At 44.0% G+C, this 10,761-nt stretch overlaps 1 non-coding gene across 1 annotated transcript; it reads right to left on the bottom strand.

The window, feature by feature from the left end:
• Positions 1–9,147: 9,147 nt before the first annotated feature.
• On the bottom strand, positions 9,148–9,251 carry LOC112860171 (U6 spliceosomal RNA). Its single transcript, XR_003223587.2, has one exon. It is a non-coding gene; the product is annotated as a U6 spliceosomal RNA (small nuclear RNA).
• Positions 9,252–10,761: the final 1,510 nt, after the last annotated feature.

Genomic DNA, 10,761 nt, shown 5'->3' with positions numbered 1-10,761 from the left:
GGACCCAGGGAAACAGCCGGACAGCCCGTGAGCCCAGGCGAAGTCTCTGCGGTGCCTAGTGGCGTGCACCCCGCGGCCGTAGCCTTGACCGTGGGCCTCCAGCTACCGTCACCTGAGCCCCAAACCTCTAACCAGGGCCTCAGGGCTCCCAGTTGGTGTTGTGGGATCATAAAGATGCAAGGAGAGGGGGCTTATGACCCCAGTAACCTGGTCTAGATAAAATTGTTTGTACAGTTACCTGATTCTTAAAATTACTATTTTTTTTACTTTTTGCTGATTTTATACTTAACAAAGCAACCTAATAATGGGCCTTCATACTGCCAACAGAGTCCCCAGAATAGTAAAAATAAAATATATTTTAGGAGCTGACAAGATTTAAAGGTTTTTTTTTCTCACAATATAAAAACAAGAAAAGTAGGATGCAAAAGTACATACAGTATGATCAAAATATTGTATCCGCAGAAATACAGATAGATGTGAAGCATTACTGGTGTTATAGATAATTTCCATTTTGTTTCTCATACTTTTTTGAGTTTTTTGAAATTTCCTGCAATGAACATAACATTATTCTTTTAATCAAACCAATAAATGCTTTTTTTTTTTTCAACGTTTTTTATTTATTTTTGGCACAGAGAGAGACAGAGCATGAACGGGGGAGGGGCAGAGAGAGAGGGAGACACAGAATCGGAAACAGGCTCCAGGCTCCGAGCCATCAGCCCAGAGCCTGACGCGGGGCTCGAACTCACGGACCGCGAGATCGTGACCTGGCTGAAGTCGAACGCCTAACCGACTGCGCCACCCAGGCGCCCCGATAAATGCTTTTTTAAAATCAAACAGGCAGAGGCGCCTGGGTGGCTCAATTAAGCATCAGACTTCAGCTTAGGTCATAATCTAATTTGGTGAATTTGAGCCCTGCATCAGACTCAGCGATGTCAGTGCCAGTGCGGAGACTGCTTGGGATTCTCTCTCTCCCTCTCTCTCTCTGCCCCTCCTCCATGTTCTCTTTCTCAAAATAAATAAATAGGGGCACCTGGGGGGCTCAGTTGGTTAAGTGTGGGACTTTGGCTCAGGTCATGATCTTGTGGTTCATGCATTCCAGCCCCACATCCAGCTCTGCATTGTCCACTCAGAGCCTGGAGCCTGCTTCAGATTCTGTATCTCTCTGTCTCTGCCCCTCCCTTGTTTGTGCTCGCTCTCTCTCAAAAATCAATAAATAGGGCTACCTGGGTGGCTCAGTCAGTTAATTGGTTGACTCCTCATCTGGGCTCAGGTCATGATCTCATAGTTAGTGGGTTCAAGCCCCACATCAGGCTCTGTGCTGACAGTGCGGAGCCTGCTTGGGATTCTCTCTCATTCTCTGTCCCTCCCCAGCTCTCTCTCTCTCTCTCTCTCTCTCTCAAAATAAATAAATCAATTATAAGACAAATCAATAGATAAACATTTAAAATAAAAAAAAACGAATTTTCAAAAATATATTTTTGAAAAAACAGGCAAAAAATAAACAATTAAAGGTCTATTGTCTCCTAAAATTAATAAATTGATTTTTCATTTACCCTTCAGCTTTAATACAAATTGATTTTCTACCGTCTAATGGGGAAAAGGACAGAGAACTAATGAAAGGTGAACCTGTAAAACAGACCCTGGTGGGTAAAGCCCATTGGCCCAGTTTCCTCTCCCCACCCCACCTCCACCCCTAAGGTTTTGGCCTTGTGTAAATATATGAGCCTGGAGATGTAAACTTGGAAGTTGTCAGCTTTGAGAATTTATGTGGTCACCAAAGAAATGAAGGCAGGTAGAGAGCAGATCCAAAGATGTATCTGGAGACATCCCAAAATTATGAGTATAGGAATAGGAGAAATGAGCAGGTCCCTATCTCTTTGAGGATAAATCCAAACCCCAAAGCTTGGTTTGTCAACCATCATACCCATTCCCGGCCCTCAATTCCTGCACACACCATGTTGCTGCATGACTCTGTGCCTTCGCTCATGCCCTTCCCTCTGCCTTCATTCTCATTTTTTTGTTTGTTTTTTGTCTTTGTGGGGTTTTTTAAATTTATTTTTGAAAGAGAGAGCAAGACAGAGTGTGAGCAGGGGAGGGGCAGAGAGAGAGAGAGAGAGAGAGAGAGAAAATCTGAAGCAGGCTCCAGGCTCTGAGCTGTCAGCAGAGAGCACAATGTGGGACTCAAACCCATGAACCTTGAGATCATGACCTAAGCTGAAGTTGGACACTTAACCGACTGAGCCACCCAGGCACCCCTCTCATTCTTTAACACCCCATTCAGACAGCTTTATCCTCACACCCCTTTGGTCTCCAAGACTCTCCCTGCGCACACAAACTCACTGTGCAATTCAGGCCGTGGCTCAGCCCCTTCTCCATCCTACTTCTTGTCCTTGTGAGTAGCCTCCCCATCCTGGGGCTCAGTTCTGTGATCTACTAGTCCTTTCTTTTCCCATCGTTGCTCATATACTGGACCACACTCTAGACTCTTTATTTCTGAAACCCCACTGCCTCTGAGATTCCATCCAGAACACAATCTCCTCCTACCTTCACCATCCCCATTCACTATAAACTTGCTCCTTTACCACACTGAAGAGCCATCTCTTCTGCCCGCCCCATTTTTCTGGATCTAGCAGTCCTCATCTCATTCTTTCTGGAAGCCATTCTCTGCCTCTGGAACCAATGCTCTGCCTCTTCCTGGGGTCACCTGCCACTCCATAGCTGTTCTTTTGGAGCATCTCTACCTGGCCTTCCCGTTTGTCTTCCTCACTTGCTGCCCCCACCCACCTCACTCTCGAAATCTTCTTCTCCCCAGCCCCTAAACCTGATCTGGGAATGAGACCAGCTCCCTCTTTAATGTTCCCAAATACAGGTGCACAAACTCTTTCTACTCTAAGGACTCATCTGCCAGAAGGAGAACGTTAGCCTAACTAACAAATGTAGGCAAGTTACTGAGTTTCAGCTCTCTTGGGCACTGGTTTCTAGTTCCTGCTCTTATATCTGAGACTTTCCTCCAAATATTTGTCAGAGAACTTGTCTGAATTGGCCACCAGATGATGTAGCCCCTCAACTGCCAGTGAACAGTTTGGAAATCGAAGTTAATGTTTATTTATTTATTTTGGGGGTGGAGAGAGAAGAGGGGGCAGAGAAAGAGGGAGAGAGAGAGAGAATCCCAAGCAGGCTCTGCACTGCCAGTGCAAAGCCTGACTAGGGGCTTGAACCCATGAACCGTGAGATCATGACCTGAGCCGAAATCAAAAGTCAGACATTTAACTGACTGAGCCAGTTAGTCACCCCCAGAAGATAATTTTAAACAAGAGAAATAAGGGGCAGGTTCTTCTCTGACACACCTAATATAAATTAGCACCCTGTCAAGTCACCTTCTCACATCTCCCTGATTTATCCCTGACACTGGTCATAGTCTGAAGTGACCTTGCTCCTCTCTCTCTGAATACCTGTGGTAGACTGAAAAACCATTCGTTGACAGCAGCATCCTTCCTTGGGGGGATGGGTCTACTTTCCCACCCCCAGGACCATGCATAGCCACATCACGTGCTTTGGCCAGAACTGTCCACACTGATACACATAGCTCTAGTTCACCCATTTTAATTGCTGGAGAAGATTCCACTGTGTGAATACACCACCACTGATTTTGCCCTTTTCCTTTTTTTTTTTTTTTTCAAGGTTTGTTTATTTTGAGAGAGACAGAGACCATGAGCCGGGGAGGGGCAGAGTGAGGAGAGCAGGCTCCTAAGCAGGAGTGCAGAGTCCATCCAGGGGTTCGGTCCCACGAACCTCGAGATCATGACCTGAGCAGAAACCAAGAGTCAGACACTTAACCCACTGAGCCACCCAGGCGCCCCTGCCCTTTTCCTATGCAGCAATTAGGCTGTTTCCATTTTGCACTTTCACAACCAACTCCACGCCGTCCATTCCTCAGGCGGTTCTTGATCCTGTGCTCACATGCAAGACTGCCCAGCTGCGTTCTAGGAATAGAGATGTGGCCTGGCGGCCTGGTGGGTCTGCTCATCTTCCCCTTTACTGGGCATCCTGAGGGCCCTCCATGGGGCTGGTACACATGGGTGCTTTCATTTCCTGCTGCCCCACAGAAGGGAAGTGCTTGGCCACCAGCTCTGCCCTTGACCCAGGGCAGATCCCTATGGCTCCCTATTCACCACTTCTGCTTGTGTCTGGTTCACAAAGAGGCCTCGCTTACTTTAATCTTGACTAGATCTTTCTGGGTCTGTTTCTTTGTGTGCTTTATTCACCGGTATTTTGTATCTGAAACATGGAGTCATTTTGCTATTTGACTGTAGGTCTGTCTTAAGCTACTTTTCTGGGCATTTCTCCCATCCCTCAGCACACTTCTGCTTATGGGCCTCTTGGGCCCAGAAATACTTTCCCAGGCTTGTCTTGGAGGCTGTAGCACTGTTTGGGCTGATCTCCGGGTCATCTTTCTAAGCGTGGTTCAGATGCCAAGTCTTTCGTTTCCTCTCCCTTTTCCTTCTTCCTGGGATGGCAGCTGTCAGCACATTTGTACTCAGGGGACAGCACTAGAGTCCTGGCTGTCTGGCTTTCGCCAGACTGTGACTTACTGGCAGCTGACCCTCTTCCTTGTCCCATGACTACCATCACATGGTCCCTGACCCCCAAGTGAGAGCCTACAGAGCATCACTGGGGCAAAGGTGAGGTATGTGTGGGTGCCCACTGGATTCCTGTCACTTGATGACAATAACGATAGAAATCCTGTGAGCAGGCATTCTGCTAAGGGATCCTTATGGCTCTGAAAGACTATAAAATGACTATTCTGTCTCTATCACGGATGAGGAAATTAAGGCTCAGAGAGGTAAAATGACTTACTCAAGGTAATACACCCAAAACTACATTTACCATTGTTGATGGCACATTCACTCCTTTTCCCAAATTACCCTACATCCAAAGGACTTTCTGATGTCTAAGAAGGAAAATACTAATGCTTCGTGGTCTAGTACAGCAACACAAAATGTCCCTGCAAAGATTGTATGGTCACAGCTTTGAATTTCATAAGCAAGTCACAGGATACTCAGCTGATCAGAGCACAAGTCTGAGACTTCCTATTTTGCTCCCCAATAGATAAATTTTATTGCATTTAAACATTATCTCAAATAGGTCCTGGGACTCATTTGGCAACTTCTTGCTTCTGTAGCTGAACGACCTCAGATCTTTTCATCAGCCCACCAATCAGTTCCTTTCTAAGAGACAGATAACATCTAAAATTTTTCTGATAGCCTGTGATTGATTAACTGCTGTAGCTTGCTGAATCAAAGAAGCTGAGTTTGGTACAAGTTCAATGCCAGTAACTTTCTGGGCTTGAGATACTGAACAAGTAATACCGGGCCTCACTTTACCCAGCAGATTGATTTTTTTCATTCGTGAAAAATCAGATTTCAACAAGAGACCCACCCTCCTGAATACAGATATAAATGGGGGAAGTGAGCACACACAGACCTCCTCCTAATGGAAACCCAGTGGAACACCCTTGATCATGTGCTATATTTGACTACAGACTGTGTGAACTGTCACCAGTTTCTCTTTGTCAACCCAGAATCTCTTGCTTTTCTTTCCAAGGAGGCTGATTTCTAAAGTGATGAGGTCCCTCCACAGGATTCCTCTGGGCTTTCACAATACCTGGTCTTTCAGAGTGATAACATTTCTGGAATGTGGACAGTCTGGCTAGTGATAAATGGTCCCCATTCTTGCAGTGGATTCAGCAAAGAGAGCTATCAGCACAGAGCCCAGCGTGGAGCTTGATCTCATGAACCGTGAGATCATGACCTGAGCTGAAATCAAGAGTCGGATGCTTAACTGAACCACCCACGCACCCCCTGATGTTTATTTTTTTTAACAGCTTTATTGAAATAGAATTCAAACACCACATAATTCATTCATTTACAGTATACAATGCAATAATTTTTAGTATATTCACAGATGTGTGTGACCATCATTGCAATCAAGTTTGGAACATTTTCATCACCTCAAAAGGAAACTCTGTGCTCTTTGCTTTCTATCCTTCTATCCCTCCCATCCAGTCCTAAGCAACCGTTAATCTATTTTTTGTCTAGATTTTGTATAGATTTGTCTATTCCAGATGTTTCATGTAAGTTGAATTATATAATATGTGGTCTTTTGCATCTTTTTAAAAAAATACTTATTTATTTTTTAGAGAGAGACAGTGGGTGAGGGGCAGAGAGACAAAGACAGAGGATCTGAAGCAGGTATACCCGGACAACAGAGAGCCCAGTGTGGGGCTTGAACTCACAAACTGTGAGATCATGACCTGAGCCAAAGTCGGATGCTTAACCAACTGAGCCACCCAGGCACCCCTGGGCTTTTGCCTCTTAATGTTTGAAAATAAATGTGTCTATATTATAATCCTGCTTTGTGAATTGAGAATACGAAATCAGTGTTTTTAGGTCTGTCACTTTATACATTTTTTTCAAGATTAGCAGAACATTACAGAAAATATGTAATCACATTTTCTCCTCCCTTCCCTAAAAAAAATGCCCAGAGGTGTTTTTTGTTTTGTTTTGTTTTTTCTTTAAGAGTTCACTCCAGGGGAAACAAAAGGAAGAGGAGGAAAAAATAACAACCCAGGGAGTCAGGAGGTTGTTTTTTTTTTTTTTTTAATTTTTTTTCAACGTTTTTTATTTATTTTTGGGACAGAGAGAGACAGAGCATGAATGGGGGAGGGGCAGAGAGAGAGGGAGACACAGAATCGGAAACAGGCTCCAGGCTCCGAGCCATCAGCCCAGAGCCTGACGCGGGGCTCGAACTCACGGACCGCGAGATCGTGACCTGGCTGAAGTTGGACGCCTAATCGACTGCGCCACCCAGGCGCCCCTGAGGAAGTTTTGAACCTGTATTGAAGTTCTCGCTATCCAGGCCCTTGATCTCCAGGCTCTGCCTGCTGTGGGGTCTGAGTTCACCTTTGAGGAGCAAACGTCAGGGAGATGGGTCAGGGCTGCCTCCTCTCCCATTTCCAGACTGCAGAGCTGCTCTGCCGATAGGAAGGATGCTTGAGGACATCCCAGAGATGGACTTTCAAAGGGGTAAGAGTAGAGAAAAGAGATGAATGTCCCGTTGTCTGGAGGAGGGAGGATTTATCAGAGCAAGGACTGAAGATGAAGCAGTTGCCAACAGCCCAGGCCAGCTCTCAAGCCTGGCTCGGGGAGCCATCGGGTACTTCAGGGTGCAGAGGGCATTCTTCAAGGTCAGCCACAGGACAGGCATCAGCTAAGGCAGCGAATGAAAGCTCTGCTTGGGTCCTGACCCTGAGGAGGGAGCTTGTCAAACTGATCCACTCCTGATTTCACCTTTAGGGAAGATCAACCAGGTCCCTGCTCCCACAACAGTCCCTTTCCTTAGCAAAAATGACAATCCCTAGTCTCGAATATTGGGCAGGAAGCATACAACTCTAAGACATGATCCAGAAGTGAGTGGCTGAACTCACGGAGTTCAGTAGATGCTCTAAGGAGGAGGGTGGCTCTGGAAACCTCAAAATCCAAATTCTACTGGGTAATGTCAAATGAGTGGGGGAGGGGGAGTCGTTCTGGCTGAACTGGAGCAGATGGGAAACAGAAAACAAGGCAAACAGGTCCAGTGCCGTGTGGAGACCTGGTTTACAATAAGAAGACAAGAGGGGGAAACACAAAAACAAGCTAACGTGATCATAAGAGGCTTTGAAGTTGTGTTTGGAACAAGAACATAGTGACTGGCTGCCTGCAGCTTGTCTTACACCTCAGCTGTCTGGGAAAGTGATCTTCAGATTAGAAATGGAAGAATAGGGGCACCTGGGTGGCTCAGTCAATTAAGCATCAGATTTCTGGTCTTGGCTCAGATCATGATCTCATTCATTGTTTTGATCGAGCCCCACATTGGGCTCTGCACTGACAGTGAGGAGCCTGCTTGGTATTCTCTCTCTCTCTCTCTCTCTCTCTCTCTCTCTCTGCCCATCCCCCGCTCACTCTCTTTAAATAAATAAACAAACTTAAAAAAAAAAGGAATAGAGGAATAAATGTCAGTAAAGGAATCTGAAAGCCCAGTGTAGTGGGTTGAATGTGCCTCTCCCCACTTCAAATTCATGTTCACCCAGAACTTCAGAATGTGACTGTATTAGTTTTCTAGGGTTGGTGTAACACACTATCACTCTAGCAGCTTTCTCGTGGATTCTTTGGGATTTTCTAAATACAGAATCCTGCCATCCATGAACAGACATAGTTTTATCTCTTTCCAGTTTGGAGGTCTTTTATTTCTTTCTCTTATCTAATTGCACTGGCTACAATATTGAATAGCAGCAGTAAAAGCAGGCATCCTTGTCTTGTTCCTTATCTTAAGGGAAAGGCTTTCAGTCTGTGAATATGATGTTTACTGTGGGTTTTTCATAAATGCCCTTTATCTAGCAAATAATCAACATTAAAATTTTCTTGTCCATAATGAGATATTGTATATGCAGAACGCCCTAATTATTAATAAGCCAATGTATTATGATACCGATAAAAAAGATTATCGTAATTGTATAAATAAATACATGCCTTTTATTATGTTTAGGAAATTTCCCTTTATTCCTACTTTTGATTTATTTATTTATTTATTTATAATTTGATTTGAGAGAGAGGGAGTGTGCACGTGTGCACACGTGAGCAGGGGAGGAGCCAAGGGGAAGAGATAGAGACAAAGGGAGAGAGAGAGAGAGAGAGAGAGAGAGAGAGAGAGAGAGAGAAAATCTCAAGCAGGCTCCACACTCAGCACAGAGCCTGATGCCGGGCTCAATCCCAGAACCTGGGATCATGACCAGAGATGAAATCAAGAGTCGAACACTCAACTGACTGAGCCACCCAGGCGCCCCACCTGAGAGGTGTTTTTTTTTTTTAATGTTTATTTATTTTTGAGAGAGAGAGAAACAGAGTGCAAACAGGGGAGGGCAGAGAGAGAGGGAAACACAATCTGAAGCAGGCTAAAGGCTCTGAGCTGTCAGCACACAGCCCAATGTGGGGCTTGAACCCACAAACCATGAGATCATGACCTGAGCTGAAGTTGGACACTTAACCGACTGAGCCACCCAGGTGTCCCGAGAGTTTTTTTTTTTTTTTTTTAAATCAAAGTATAGTTGACAAAAATATGGAACGCTTCACAAATTTGCGTGCCATCCTTGCACAGGGGTCATGTTTAGCTTCCCTATATCATTCCAATTTTACTTGTCAAAGCAAACATGATTTTTCTGAGAGTTTTTATCATAAAACAATGTTGGATATTGTCAAATGCCTTTTCTGCTCCAATTAAGATGATCATATGCTTTTGTCTTCATTCTATTAATGTGATGTATCACATTGATTGATTTTCTTACGATGAATCACACCCTTGCATTTCTGGGCTAAATCTTACTTGGTCGTGGTGAATAATTCTCTTAATGTGTTGTTGGATTCAATTTGCTAATATCTTGTCAAGAATCTTTGCATCTATATTCATAAGGGACATTGATCTGTAATCTTCTTGTGATGTCTTCATCAGGGTAATGCTGACCTCATGGGGTGAGTTAGGAACTGTCTCCTCCTCTTCAATTTTTTGGAAGAATTTGAGAAAGATTGGTGTTAATTCTTTAAATATTTGGTAGAATTCACCTATGAAGCCATCTGGTGCTGGACTTTTCATTGTTGGGAGCTTTTTGGTTACTGATTCAATCTTTTGCTATAGGTGTGTTCAGATTTCCCATTTCTTCTTGAGTCACTTCAGGTCATTTGCATGTTTCAAGGAATTTGTCCGTGTCTTCTGGGTTATTTAATTTGTTGGTGCACAACTGTTTATAGTATTCTCTTATAATCCTTTTTATCTCTATAAGCTTAGTAATAATGTTCCCATTTTCACTTCTGATCTTAGTTACTTATATCTTGTTTTTCTGTGTAAGTCTATGCCATGGTCTAAAGATTTGTGTTCCCTCAAAATTCATATGGTAAATCCTAATGCTCAATGTGATGGTATTAGGAGGTGGGGCCTTTGGGGGTGATTAGGTCATGAGGGCAGAGTCTTTATTCATGAGATTAGAGCCCTTATATAAGAGGCTTCAGAAAGCAACCTTACCCCTTCTACCATGCAAGGATACAATGAAAAACCTGTGACCCAGAAGAGGGCCCTCATCTGACCATGCTGGCACCCTGATCTTGAACATCCAATCTTCAGAGCTATGAGAAACAGACTTGTTTTATATAAGCTATCCACTCTGTGGTGTTTTGTTCTAACAACCTGACCAGACTAGGATAGTCATGCTGAAAGTGTATCAATATTGTCGATCTTTTCAAAGAATCAACTTTTTGCTTCAACGATTTTTCTCCTCAATTTTTTTGGGGGTGACACAATTTAACCCATAGGAATGGCTCTATTTGGACACAGGGTCTTTACAGATATAATTAGTTAAGATGAGGTCATATTGGATTAGGATGGGCCCTAAATCCAGTGACTAATGTCCTTCTCCATTCCCACCAACAGTACCGAAGTGCCTTCAACTTTTCCACATTATTGTCAACACTAGCTATTTTATAGGTTTTGATAGTAGCCATCCTACTGGGTGTGAGGTGATATTCAATTGCAGGTTTTTTTAAATGATTATTTATTTATTTTTGAGAGATAGAGAGGAAGAGCACATGTGCATGGACATGCACACGAGTTGGGGAGGGGCAGAAAGAGAGAGAGAGAGAGAATCCCAAGAAAGTTCAGCACAGAGCCCAACATGGG

Source organism: Puma concolor, chromosome E3, assembly GCF_028749965.1.
Source record: "Puma concolor isolate L17-30 chromosome E3, mPumCon1.1.hap2, whole genome shotgun sequence".
In the NCBI taxonomy this organism is placed as follows: domain Eukaryota; kingdom Metazoa; phylum Chordata; class Mammalia; order Carnivora; family Felidae; genus Puma; species Puma concolor.
Note: the sequence above shows the minus strand (reverse complement) of the source record. Positions and strands in the feature narration are given on the sequence as shown.